The sequence below is a fragment of the Tenebrio molitor genome, chromosome 4 (assembly GCF_963966145.1).
Source record: "Tenebrio molitor chromosome 4, icTenMoli1.1, whole genome shotgun sequence".
Lineage (NCBI taxonomy): Eukaryota > Metazoa > Arthropoda > Insecta > Coleoptera > Tenebrionidae > Tenebrio > Tenebrio molitor.
In genome coordinates this window covers 24702121-24716818 of record NC_091049.1, presented here as the reverse complement: position 1 = coordinate 24716818, position 14698 = coordinate 24702121, and the positions used below count along the sequence as shown (strand labels likewise).

At 35.2% G+C, this 14698-nt stretch overlaps 3 long non-coding RNA genes across 4 annotated transcripts; 2 read left to right on the top strand and 1 right to left on the bottom strand.

The window, feature by feature from the left end:
- The first annotated feature begins 4159 nt into the window (after positions 1–4159).
- Positions 4160–5309, top strand: LOC138129210 (uncharacterized). 2 transcript variants are annotated; one of them, XR_011159155.1, is made up of 4 exons: positions 4160–4431; positions 4485–4585; positions 4643–4757; positions 4813–5309. It is a non-coding gene; the product is annotated as an uncharacterized lncRNA (long non-coding RNA). The 2 variants fall into 2 exon arrangements; XR_011159154.1 differs by having other exon boundaries at positions 4160–4585.
- Positions 5310–6313: 1004 nt separating this feature from the next.
- LOC138129146 (uncharacterized) lies at positions 6314–8725 on the top strand. The gene is made up of 2 exons (XR_011159113.1): positions 6314–7965; positions 8254–8725. It is a non-coding gene; the product is annotated as an uncharacterized lncRNA (long non-coding RNA).
- LOC138129147 (uncharacterized) lies at positions 8663–9205 on the bottom strand. Its single transcript, XR_011159114.1, has 2 exons — positions 8992–9205; positions 8663–8874 (listed from the first exon to the last, which is right to left on the bottom strand). It is a non-coding gene; the product is annotated as an uncharacterized lncRNA (long non-coding RNA).
- Between the last annotated feature and the right edge of the window lie 5493 nt (positions 9206–14698).

Here is a 14698-nt window from a genome sequence, read left to right as displayed (position 1 = left end):
AAATTCTTTTAGAATCGGGGCACCACACTCGATACGCTCTTCTTTCTGTTGAATAACCCACGAAAATACATTTCTTACTTCTTGGATCAAATTTTCCTTTATTTGGAGTTTTATCTAACCTGTAACCTTTCGTTCCAAAAATTTGAAAGTGTTTCACGCTAAAATCCTTTCCCGTCCATAATTTGTGCGGTGTTTGTCCATTTATACTTCTAGATGGACATCTATTTCTTAAATAATTTGCTGTAGAAATTGCTTCTGCCCAAAATGAGGGCGACAATTGCGATTGTATCATCATACATCTTGCCATTTCTACTAAAGTGCGATTTCTTCGTTCTGCAACGCCATTTTGTTCTGGTGTATATGCCACCGTCATTTCATGTTTTATTCCATGTTTCTCCAAATAACTTTCAAGTTCGTTACATAAATATTCAGTTCCATTATCCGATCGAAGACATTTTATTCTTTTTCCTAGCTGATTTTCAACCATTGCCTTGTATTTAAAAAATGCACTGGCAGCTTCACTTTTCTTCTTGATAAAGTAAATTTCGCACCAACCTGACTTATCATCAATAAACGTAATAAAATATCTTGATCCACCAATCGAGTTTACTCTCATTGGTCCACATATATCGGTGTGAATTAATTCCAATAATGTTTCTTTTTTATGTGATTCATTTCTTGAAAAAGATTTTCTAGTTTGTTTTGCTTTCAAACAAATTGAACAATTTATTAAATGTTCATTGCATCCAATATTCAAACCATACACTTCGTTACTTCTTGCAAGTTGTTGTAATTGTTGTTCATTAATATGTCCAAATTTTTCATGCCACTCTTGTATGTTTGTTCTTGAAATGTTCATACTTGCAGCTGCTGTCTCTCCCTTTTTATCTAGAATTTCGCGAACATAGTAAAGATGATTTCTTTTTTGACCAATCATAATTTCTTTTCCATCTTTATCAAGGATGTAGACTTTGTTGTTTTCAAATATCACCGTTGAACCTTTATCCGTGATTTTTCCGACAGATAACAAATTTGAACGTAAATCAGGAACATACATGACATTATTCAAATTGACAGATCGTAAATTATTTTCATTTGACACTTTTATTTTCACATTTCCCGTTCCTCTTATTTTTGTGAAACTGTGATTTGCCAAATTTAGAACTTGATCATTTTGAGCGATATTTTGAAATTGATCTTTTGATGAACACATGTGCGAAGACGCTCCTGAGTCCACACACCACCATTGGCTTTCTGATTTGGCTCCATTGATTTGAAGAACTGTTTCGGTAACTTCTGCCTTTTTTGAAATTTCATTTCTTGCTTTGGTTTTTGACCAACAATTTTCAGCTTTGTGTCCTATTTTCTTGCAATAATGACATTTAAATTTGAATGCTTCTTTGAAATTATTTTTTCTTAAATTTTCCTTTGATGATTTTGGTCCATCTTCTTTCTTATAACATTTTTTAATTAATAGAGCACCCGGAGAATTTTGATTTTCTCTACTTTTTCTTGCTTCATATTCTTCCGTAAGCTTTATTTTCAGTGTTTCTGGCTTCGGTAACTCATCACGAGATTCTATTGCGATCCGGAAATTTTCATATGAATCTGGAATGCTATACAGTAACAATATTGTTACGAGATCATCTACAATTTTTAGTTCCATTTCTTCTAATTTATCGATGATATTAAAGAAATTATTCAAGTGATTTTTCATCGTTTCTCCTTCATTCATTTTGGACATTATTAGTTGTTTTAACAACGTCGCTTTTCTTGCAGGACCTTTTGATTCATAAAGCTCCTTTAATTTTTTCCATATTCCATTTGAAGTTACACAATTTTTTATTTGCCTTAGTTCATTGGGATTTATCGCTAAGATTAAATCTGCTCTTGCCTTTTTGTCGTTTTCTTCCCAAATCGTATTTTCTTCATTATTTGGTTTCTCAATAGATCCATTTACATATCCCCACATTTCGTTCTTTACGAGAACTGCCTCCATCTGAAGTTTCCATGTATCATAATTTTCTTTTCCCAGTGGTTCAATTCTTATTACATTTCCACTCATCTTCTTCTATTAAATCTTCTTTCTTTTAATATTTTCCTGGGCCCATAACCCTTTGTAGTATTATTAGAAGAATCCGTTTAATTCAATAAACTATTGACAGACTTTCTGCTTATATGTTTTATTCAAAACTATTTATAACATTCATTTGTTTTTATAACAACCGCTCACTAATTAATATCAAATATAAATTTAATATTACAACACAAACAAGTATCTACTTATTAAAAAAATGCAACTGAAGAAAATGGTTGAAACTGTTGGTAACTACATAGAAAATATACATTTCGTATCTGGCTGTCAGGTAAATGAAGCCGCCCGTAGCCCTTCTTAAATCCGCATACAATAGAGGTTTTGTTCTGAGGATTAACACACCCAGTGGGATGCAAATTCTTGTTTTTCAGGTTGCAACCGCGAACACTTTGGTGTCTTTAAGGCAACGGTTGCCTATTCACGAAAACTGAAAATTATGGACACTCCACAATAGCCTTACATCCGAACATGGGTTTTACTTGTTTATTTCAACGTTCAACCTCTCTCTTACATTCTAGCTTACAGACTACCTTGAAATAAGAAATACAATAATACAAATAACTGCCGCCTCGACCAGTGGTCAGGTGGGTTTTCTCACGCCTTGGCGCGGGGGTCGGTGGCTACCTGCCCTACAGACTCCTTCATGGGAAGGGCGTTAATTCTGGGACACCCGGTATGTCTGTTAGAACATTTTTCCCTTTTATTTTCAACCACCGGAGTAGACCAGGGTGATCTATGAGATTCCAGGGCATCACGTCGGGTTCAATTTAATTGGGGAAATAATTCAAATCTAAATCGGATCACATAGTTCGCATCTCAAACTCGTATAATGCTGTTCGCTCCAGAAACTTCTGTATTTGCCCAGCTTGTCATTTATTCATGAGTCAAATCTCAATTCGCGAGTCAAATGTCCACCAACTTCTGTTATTGAACTCATTTATTTATTCCTACCATTTGTTGGGACCAAACGCCACCACACTCGATTATTTGTTAAGTAAAATTTAAGTGAACTGTGCTGAATCGTTTTAATTCCATTTTTTGAAAAACCTTCCGAAGGTACGGCCTCTCGTTAGAACCTAATTAAACAAAATGAAAAATAAAACACAACGTAGGATCCATAAATATTTCTTTTCTCATTATTTTTGTTTCGTATTTTTTCGCAAAAATTTCATCCGAGGGAATGCGGCAACCAACAATACACCCAATAAGGGAGGAAAGTTTCATCGAGGAAAAGTCAAGGAGTCGAAACGTTTCAGTTCAAATCCCAACTTGGTGATAATTTTGGATAACGTCGTTGATCCCCCTTGAGAATATAATTCACGTGTCACATGGTACATTTTTTATTAATTTCATAGGTTAAAAATGTTAAAATACAGAAACAAAGACGCAGAAGAAGCTATCAAATCGATGATAATTTTATCACCGCATGTTGACTGTCACTTGTTTTTAACGAATAAAAATTGGTTAATGTCAAATTGAGAGAAAGATTCAATTGACGTGTCGAAGTCAGAAAATAGTGCTGTTAACCAGAAAACGTTTCAACCAGTAGTTCGGTAGATCACCATCGATGGGGAGATGCTAGCGAGGAAGAGATTCGAAAGTTAATTAGAAGAAAACTCCAAAAAATGTTGAATTGAGTATCCTGTAACTGTAATTATTTACTGTTACAGATCGTGTAAAATTTTTGATATTTTTAAAAATTTATTTTCTGTTATAGTATATCCTGTTGTTAGATGGAAATCGTGGTAGGGAGTATTTAAATTTGATTGGCTAACAGCGAGGCGCGTTTACACGAGCAAAGTTTAGGGTTCATGATGTAAAATAAAAACTTCTAAATTATGACTGAAAAAAAAAGAAACTATAATGTAATATTCTTAAAGCTTAATGGAATTGGTAGGTATCTACAGTTTCAAAAATTTTGAGATATTTTTAATAAAATCGCATAAAATGAGATTTTAAGCGTTGTTGCCAGATTGTGTTCGTGTAAAGTAAGAAAAATTATATAATTGTTCACATCGAAATGGATAAAACTCTTCATGCGTTCATGCGTTCACCAAATTTAGTAAGTATGTATTATATTTTAGTAAGTTAATATTTTTTTTTACCCATTATAAATAATATTATCCGCAGGATTTTGCAGGATATGAAACTGACAACAGTGCAGAGGGAATCATTTGAGCATTTGACACTTGACAACTGTCATCAACTGTCATTGGTATTCGTTTTTGAGATTGGCGTGGTTTGATTATCTTTTGGTTCTCCTGTGTTCGTTTTATTTGTCTATTAAAAACCAGTTTTTGTCAGAACTAATCCTTGCTGTGTTTACAGTTTTCGTGGTAAGTTGTATCAATGAGAAAACAAAATGATATACTGTTGTATATATTTCAAGATTTCGAAGAACCAGTCTTGTGGACCTATTTCCTCGTATCATGGAGGCACCAGCTGCAAATTCTGCTACAGTAAATGCCAGAAGAGGAAAATTACCAACAGGTATAATTAATTATAGTGATGAAAATTGCATGTTATGATTAATTTTGTTCCATATAGGTCATTTGACACTTCGAGAAAAAAACTGTCATACATAATGTTCACCAAAACATTGTAAAGGACTTCTCAGATATTGGAGCAACTGAACAGAAAAAGAAGACAGCTTCATATACTGGTATTACTGTGATTTTGCTAAAAACAAAAATTCTTTAACATATAATTATTCACAGGTTTCTCTTTGTCTACAATTTATACTCTTCTCGGTGAAGTACACTCAAATGGACATGTCAGCCCAGCAAAAAAAGCGAAGCATGAAGAAAGAATAATATTATATGATCATGCTAACTATCTAATTAGGAAAACTGTGCATGATTTTTTTTTTTAAACAAATTCCGCCAACAATTGATGCTGTAAATGAGGAGACTAAACTTAATCCTGAAATTCCTAAGATGGGCCGATCAAAGTTGCATAAAGTGCTAAAAGAATTACAATTTTTTCAAAGACAAATATATTCTTATACTGACCCAGCGGCACGGCAATTTTGCCGGAGTACATACACTATTACGGATATTACTATCAAGTAATAGTGCAGTGCTTATCAACATAATTACCGGCGTCTCGCCTCCGCATTTTTATTATTATACATATTTTGTTTGTATTTGTTATTTTTTCTAGACCTCTCAACATTTTGAATATGAATTTATAATAAAATTTTTATATAAACAGGCTTTACCTCTTTTCAAATTGAATCTTTTAGTGATTTAGAAGAAAAGATTACTACATAATGCAATTTTTTGAATTGAATAACATTCTGCGATAATAATTTAATTGAGATTTATATTCGGCATTTTCAAATATTCGCGCCATTTTTCTCCTGCAATCCTGCTACCCGATTTATAATTTCTGCTGTGTAAACCTGGTTTCTTCCTGCTAAGCAAATGTAGTATAGCGTTCATTATATTCTCTCACTAAGGCCCGGTTTATTCACCTTCAAGTAAATTTATTTGAACGTATAAGGCTGTGGTTTCGTTTTCACGCGTTACAATTATTTTTGGTGGGTTTTCCTTTTTGGGACGAATTCTCTGACGATGACCGTGTAAAATGATTAAAAGGCGGTGACGATGTATCGCGCGTTAAAATGAAATCCTGGGCTGGAAAGGCGTTGGAAACCGTCAACTGTTGTGCTTTTTTAAAGCGTAGATTAATCAGAGATTGTTGACAGCTAACCTAAAATTTAAAGCCAAAAAAATCTTTGTTTTTTTTTCTCTGCAATGTTTTACATTAAAAATAGAATAGCTTAAGGATTCCAATTCTCGAAGCAAATATCTAAGAGCACCCTTTGCTGAAAACAAACATATTCAATTAGAGATATTTTCATATTTGATGGCGGAAACAAAAGACTGAGAAATGTCACAAATTTGTATTGTCAGTGTCAAATTTCTCAAAGACGTTCGTGATTTCGACATAAATGCAGCAAATTGGCAATAAGAAAGTTATTCATCGTCGAATTAGAGACAAAATTTGTAATCCGTTTGATTATACGAGAATAACTTTTCCTTTTGAACCACTGACAAAAATTGGTTTCCTTAGAATTTATTTTTTCAATCAATTTAGCGAAAGTTTAAATTTACCTAGACATTCCTTTTTACGGCGTTTATGACAAATTTGACACTGACAATACATTTTTGTGACATTTCTCAATCTTTTGTTTCCGCCACCAAATATGAAAATACCTCTATGTCCCAATAAACATAAACAAATGTCATTCGTATCAAACGGCGGGAAATTCAAACTTTACACTGTTCTGAACGGTTTAATTTTTCCAACGCCTACTCAGCCCAGGATTTCATTCGAACGCGCGATATTATACAGGGTTATTATAAATGTTTGTAGTCCAAGTAGGCCATGAATTGGTGCCGCCTTGTTTCGATTCTGCACTGTATCTAGTGGAATATTGGTATGAGTGAGCTCCTGACCAACTGAAACGGTAAAAGTCGCTGTTAATGTCAAATCACTTGATTACCGCATTTTTTCCTTCGAATCAAAATAAGTCTTTAGTAAAAGTTAAGAGTAAGAGTGTTAAGACCACAGACGACGACGATGAGTATACAACAGTGATCAAGGTTAGGTTAGTAAAATTCTGTAAGTTTCAAGTAAATTTATTTTCAGGTTAACTGTTCTCTTCCAAATTCTCTCTTCTAATTAAAAGTTTCTCCTAAACACATTTTTTTAGGATAAAAAGGATTTTTAGGATTGCAATGGGGTACACCGTGGAACAGACTACTTTCATTATTATTTCATTTTATTAAAATGGTGTACAAGATGAAAACAGAATGCAATCATGTAAGGATCAATATCTCGCAAAGTTTCCTAATTTAGAGATAGAGGAACAATCTGTAATGACCCACATTCGATGGATTGTGAATAGACAAAACTAGAGATGCTTCAAAGGAAAAGTCATCGAGAAGGCTTCAAGTTGGTGAAGTTTTGAGAGAGAGAATGGAACAAAATCCCAGAACATCATTGCTGTCAGCACAGTCAGGTGTAGCACAGAGCACATGTCAGAAAATTGTGAAGAAAAGATTAAATTTGCACCCTTATAAAATGTCATTGTTTCAAGAACTGAAACCAGCAGATTATCCACGTCGTGTTGCATATTGCAGCTGGTTTTTAAACAACCTAAATGATAACAGAACTTTGGATTTGTCATTCTTTTCCAACAAGGCATGGTCCTGCAAGGGCGTAGCAATGATTTTTTGCTGGGGTGGGCCAGACTTTAAACTAGACAGATGATAGATAGATATTGCAGATTGATACGGTTGTGAAATTTCATCACTCATTTTCGAGTATCTCTGTGGACGTTCGGGCCATCCGTTTCCATGAGACCAATGGGATGACGTTTTGACAGTACCTGCGGCACTTGCGTGGTAGGTACCGGAAGGCGCCACCGGGCATTCCGTTTTGGGTGATCGGTACTAGTTTTTGCCGAGACATCCCGTGTGCTGCTCCTCCGAGTCTACCCCACGCTCCCTGGAGACCCGACCTTTATAGTGCAAGCCGTGCTGGAGTGTTCCCGGGCTGAGTGTCGTCGTCGTTTCCTTCGGTGGACGGATTTGGACGTGGTGCTCTGGACTCGCTAGGACCGAACACGCGGAAGCGGATCAGCCACGAGGTCATCGGCAGCTAGGAAGAAAAAAAACCCGAACAGACCGCCTTTTTCTGTCGTATCGTTCACTGTGTTGCCCACTTTTTTCGGTCGGAGGTTATCCTCTTGTTTCAGGTTTGACGCCTGCAGCGGAGTCATTTTCATCGCCGGGACTCCTCGAGGACAGTGCGCACTGGACCATCGCGGAGCTCTGCCGGGATTCATCGACCCCTGTGAGGTAAGTCCCCGTCTGAAGGGGTAACTTCCGACATCCTTTCGTGTGGCGGCGAACGACATCTTCTGGTGTGGCGAACGACACCCCCCCCCCCCCCTTGGCTCACGAGTGTGCCCCATTCTCTGTGTTTTTTTTTGTTATTTTTGTTCAAGGACTCACGTCTCCACAGGCCACCAGCCTTAATGTACCTTTAATTTAAGTTTCCATTTTTTTTTATCTTCCATTTCATTTTGTTTAGAATCATTTTTTTTGTTTCTCTTGTTTTTTTAATAAAGGCTGAATGTTCTCCAGGGACACGTATAAATTTAATTGATCCCACCCCCCGAACCCCGACCTTCTCGGCTTGAGCTAGTCCGCGGTCGAAAGTGGCGTAACAAGATGTATCTTGTTTTTAATGTGTTTTACTTTTATTCTGGAGTGGGTCAGAAGGATTCTGGGGTGGGCCGGGCCCACCGGGCCTCCCCCTTTACTACGCCCTTGTGGTCCTGCTGTAAGTTCATAACCTGATTGTACTCAAGGAGACGTTAGAAGTAATAAGTATACCTCCTCTTCCATATTTGTTGCTGATTTCATTAACAACTATTCCAGATTGGATCAACACATGCACCTGTCTGACGTCGCCCATCTTGTGTATCCTGCTCCTCCACATTATAACATTGGAAATCATTTAATGCACATTAACAACAATAAAACCTTGCTGGACAGTTAAATAGCTTTAATTTGTTGCCATATAACACATAAATAAAATGTCTATTTACAATGATTTCATTCTCTCATTTTCCATCAACAGTTTTGGAATCTTGTGGTACTTAACATTGTTTCCTTGAAACTTTTAAAACAAAAATGATTCAGTACCCATTGAATTCAGTTCTACACACCTGTGGTTAAACACCAGTGGATAAGTTTACAAAACTGAAATAGAGAAAATTAAATTTTATTGTCCGTATGAGATGGATTGAACCATATGAACTTTAAAGTTCACTTTGATAACAAATCCCGTCTTGATGGATTTAAGTCACTGTTACTCACGGTATTAAAACGTTGGAACAATCTCTTTAAACGAATCTTCACTGTTGTGGTTTATAATTCAAAGAATTTTTTGAAGGTAAACATAACCTCCAAATGTCAAGAATAATAATCTACTTCGTATCATTTTCGTATTGAACTATGGAACGGCAAAAGAAAAAAATTCATTTGTTTTCATGGGCTCGTTGACTACAAACATTTATAATAACCCTGTACATAGTATTTAACATTACATACTAGCATGGTAAAAAGGCTTTTTACTAGCGACAGAAGGATATGACTGGAGAGCCAAAGGCGAGCCAGTCACCTTCTGAAGCCAGTAAAACCCGTTACCATGCGTGTATTGTTGAATATTTTATTTGTTCATCATTGTAAACAATTATAACGGGTGACTATTAAAATTTTCACTTAGGGTTGGCTATGGATCATTCTTTGTTTTCCGTTGCTCCTTAGACACTGACAAGTTTGACATTATAATTAACATTATAGGTTATGTTTCAATTGTACTGACTGACATTTGTCGTTCGTTCTTGCGTGTGTCTAAAGTAACAGAAAAAATAAAAACTCGTTCAAAGCCAACTCCAAGTGAAAATTTTAATAGTCACCCCTTACAAACTACGGGGTGATCAAGAATGACTGAGTCTGTTGGTAACAATGAAATTTGGCAAATTTAAAATTTACCAACGAAGGTTCATTTTTGTAATAGTATAAACATAACCTGCATAACCAAGAATGTTTTTAATGTCATCTCAAGTTAAAAAATCCGGTCAGTGCGTGGTCAGTGCCAATTACTAGACAAAAATCACCAGTATTTTCAATTGTTTCATTGCCAACAGACTCAGTCATTGTTGATCACGCTGTATTAAAAATTCCGGTATTTGGAAAAAAAGAGAGTGTGTCGTAAAGACGCTCGATACAAGTGAAACTTTTGTATTACAGGGAAATCAGAATATTGTAAATTATCACTGATAGGTGCAAGAGGAGGTGGCTGAGCCGAGGTGCTAGTTGCTGGTTCATTGTCTTTATTATTTACACCGTTTTTTTTAACATTCTGAACTGTCACTTCACTCGCACGGTTTCTTTTCACATTCTGAACTGTCACTTCACTCGTACGTTTTCTCCCACGCCACGCTCTTGTTCTTTCTGCGCCTGACTTAGGCATATTTACAACAAAATTGTATATTTTAACGACAACACTAAACAATATCGAAATGCGTAATTCATTGTTCATTTTTAAGCCTCCAAATTAAAAGAGAGGACATTATCGATAAATCCCGTGAGTGTGACAAAGACAGAAGTATACACAATTTTAAGGGATGTTTGTATCGTGTCAAACAGATTAACTTATAATCAATTCACTCTTGTAATGACGAACCAGAGTTACTAAATTTAGTAACTTTTGTCTTGTGAACACATCTTTTTACCGTGAATTTGGGCTTTTAAAAAGTTAGGTTATGGGTCACGTCATTTGTTCTGTCAAAACTGGTCCCAATCAAAGTATAGTGAAATTAAATTTGTTTATTAATTATTTTGAAAAAAAAGCAAAGTTGCACTAAACAAATACGAAAAGGCAGTTGAACGTAACAATGAAATAATTTTGCATTTTGCTACTCATCCTCGTCTGTTTTCTAATAGTGGAGTAACGATAGACAAAAATACGGCGTTATTTCGGAACCGGTAGCAAGAGTTCCGATTGTAATACTTAATTTATTTTTTTTATGTCATGAATACAAAATACTAATGGCCGATTGCACCGTTGTGGCGTTAAGCAGGGAATAGATAAGCACTGCTTAAATTTTAAGTGGTGCTTAAAAAGTTCACCGTTGCACCGTCAACAATTTAAGAAACCTTAGTTAAGCTGAATTTAAGAATTGCGCATAGCGGCAACAGTGTAAAAATCCACTAATATTTGGGAAATTTTGATGAAATTGAGAACGCGGGCCATTTGAATGTCAAAATGTTTAGCGATTTCTTGTCAACAATTAAAATGGATGAGAAATTTTGCTAATTGATTATCTTGAGAGGGGGAAATCAATTAATGGCCAATACGACACAAGAAGATGAAAACAGCATTTCAGGAAAAATGCAGTAATGACCAAGAAAAAAGTGTTATTCTACCACGACAATGCACCTGTTCATTCAAGGGCAGTTGCCCAACAAAAAATAACGGAATTGACGTTTGAACTTCTTGCGCATTACCGTGTTCGCCTGATTTGGCTCCCTCGGACTTTCATCTCTTTCCAAAACTGAAAAAAATTTAGCTGGAGATTTCGGTCGAATGAGGAGATCGATGCGGCTAACACTTATTTTGAAGATCTCGAAGAAAGACACTTCCGGGAGGGAATCGAAAAGCTGGAGAAACGTTGGACCAAGTGTGTTAAGCTTCGAGGGGATTATGTCGAAAAATAAAATATAATTTAAATAAAATTGATGTTTTCACTGTTATTCCGGAAACTTGCCAATCAACCGTCGTATTGTTCAACGATTTGATTTCATGTATCACTTGTTTAAATTCGTTGAAAAATAAAGAAGCTATGGACTCGTCCTTTTTGTGTCTTCCACCATGAAATTCAAGTTAAATTATTTGTAGAATATTCAGATCCAGTTCAAATCGCCTTTAAATATGTATATTTTGCTCTTTATTTTAAACATTCATTTAATTGTTTCTATTTCTCATTGAATTAAATACCCAACATTGAACGCCGCGCCGCCGCCGATAAAAATGTGATTATGTTTTGCGCTTAGCATTGCTTAAAATATTTAAGCCCTCGATTTTGCCTGCTTAAACTAAGTACTGCTTAAACAGATATAAGCATTGCTTAGGCGACGGCGCAACGAAATTTCCAATTTTAAGCAGAACTTAAAGTTAAGCAGTACTTAAGCATTGCGGTGCAAACGGCCATAAACCTTTATAGGTTAAAAATTGACGCTCATAGTGGGAAATACACTCACCCGCACAAAAAGCGACTCATTATGATTTCTTTAATAAATAATCTTGAAATTATATTTGTGCTTATATTAATAACATAATTACATAAACATTTTTGTTTTATAATACAAAAATTTCCGATAATATTGCGGAATCTGGAAAAGTGCCCCGAATGCTTGCAGCGTTTCCACGTTGAATGGCAAGGGAAATCCTCTCGAAAAGGAATTTATTTGATTTTGAATAGCCTGATTCCGCGATAAGTCGGTTTCCGATGACATTAATGAAATCGATGGCACCAAGGGCCTAAGGTTTCAAATGCTAAACCTTTAAACACGTAGTTTGACGAAATGATTGAACTATATTTGCTATGTTTGCGTTTGCAAGCCATTTCAGCGGCAAAACCTGAGACTTCAGATGATTTCAATACGTAACTGTCTGCAAGTGTATCTACAACAGTAACGTCCCAAACCAAAGGTTGACCTTTAATCCACGGTACTAAAGTCATCCCATCTGGGCGTTTTCCGTCATCCCGAGACAGTCCGTTTGGTTCTAAAATTGAATTCACATGAATTGAAGTTAAAGACCGATTGATAATGGAATTAATTTCAGTGTGTCTTGAAAATCTACCACTGCTTTTGAAACAACTTAGACCGTGGGTGCCAATTTCGTCAACTTTCGCATTGCATTTGCAAATATGAGGTGTACAAAGATTACAACCCAATCTTAAACCAATACAAACTTGGAAGGAAGTGTTATCTAAAAGAGTACCAATATTAGGAGAAGGTATTGCATGTAACCAAGATCCTGATTCTCTGCATTGCAAAGCTTTAACACGAGCCAAGTCTCTAGGTGAATTAAAAATTAAGTCATTGGCAATTATTCCTTTGATATTAATATTATCCCAATTCTTCTGAAATTGTGGAATTGTTGGTATTTCGTTCTCATTTGCTACACCCCAGACTGCTAAAGCTTCATCATAATGGTGAATATTAAGCTCATTATCATTTGAGTTTAGTAATAAAGAAACAAGCTTTTTAACCTCATTAATTGAAGATAGGAAAGCAGGGAGGCAAATATCGGAAATGCGACGAATTCCCAGACCACCAAATCTAATCGGTAAAGTGGACTGACGCCATTGTAAATCAGTTAAACGTAAATTAAGTATTCTCTCTAAACAAGACTTTAAAGAAGAATCAATTGAATTAACATAATTAGAAAATTTCCAAAATGGAGTTGTTCTTAATAAAAAATTTTTGATTAAAGTATAAGCCACGTGTCTGCTAAGGAGTTCAGCTTTGTTTAAAAGATTTTCAACTGTAATTATAGTTTTTTCGACGGTGTTTTTGAAACCTTGGTCAAAGATTGGAGAGCCTAAAAGAGATAAACTTTCTCGGTCACAGATTTTAATGTCTGGTGCTAAATTTTGAAATTCCTTTATGACTTTTAAATCTGTGTCTCCAGAACAGCAAAAGATCTCGCATTTGTTAAAGTTTAATTCAAGGCCAATTTCCTGAGATAAATTTATAACTTTCTTAAAGTCGGATAAAACTACTTCTGGGTAATCAGCTAAGGTTCCATCATCTAAATACCATATATTCATTTGAGAATCCAAAGATAAAATAATTGGTTGAATGGCAAGACTAAAAATCATGGGACCGCAGGGATCTCCTTGCTGGGCTCCAACAGAAGAAGAAATTAAATGATTACCGAAAAATAAAGTTGAAGGATTTCTATAGCATTGAAAAAGATAAGGGTACAGAAGTGGGGTATGACATTGGACTTCTTTCAGAATACAATCCCGTTCGACTGAGTTAAAGGCGTTTTTGAAATCTAATTTAAGAAGAACTTTGCCACGGTTTTGATCGTTATTAACAAAGGTTCGTGTGGTATGAATTGCTGCTTCGCATCCTAGTTTAGTTGCAACTCCAAGTTGGTGTGGAGATAAATACGAATTTACAATATTTCGACTTTGAAAACAGGCTAGCTTTGAGGTCAATCTTCGCAAATAGTTTCCGATAGCTTATTTTTTTTATAATAGTTAAATTGGGATATTTTCAAAGGTCGGGAGTGCTATGGTCACCATGGAAACCGAATTGTTTTGTTTAAATAAATTATTGAAAAGTTTGCGCTACTTCCATATTGTGTTTTTGTCGGTTGTTTTACGTGTTAAAATGTTTAATTTGACAATACGAGATACTAATTCAAAATACTGTTTAAATTTTGACAATTTTTTATAACATACATTTTTTTTCTAAAAAATAACTTATATCATTTTTCATTAAAATCTTATTTCCTGTGTTTAATGTTTTGTTTCTCGGATATTCTTTGGCAAAGAACCACCTACCAATACAACATGATACCAAAAAAAAATTCTAAGACACTGAATTACTTAAAATTCAAAGTGAGTAGAACTCTTCAAACGATCATTGTGACGAGTATTGGTAAAAAATATACAAGAGATGCTGAAAGTAAAAATTTATTAAGAGTGTATTATAAAAATCAAATATTTTCCCCGGTTTCATCCTCTTCTATGTCATTTTCATTTAAATTTTTGAAGGTGGGCAATTACAGTGGCCTATTTTTGAACGCGTTGTTTTTCAGGAATGGAAAAACAAAATAATCAAGGCAAGTTGTTGGTACAGTTGGGAGTAAAAAACACGGACGTCAAAATTGTGACATTTTCAAATATTCAATATAACCCATTCTTTATTGTCAATGTGACAGTTTATGACAACTGGAACATTTGAAAAATTGATCAGACGTACCTACTACCTTGTCAAA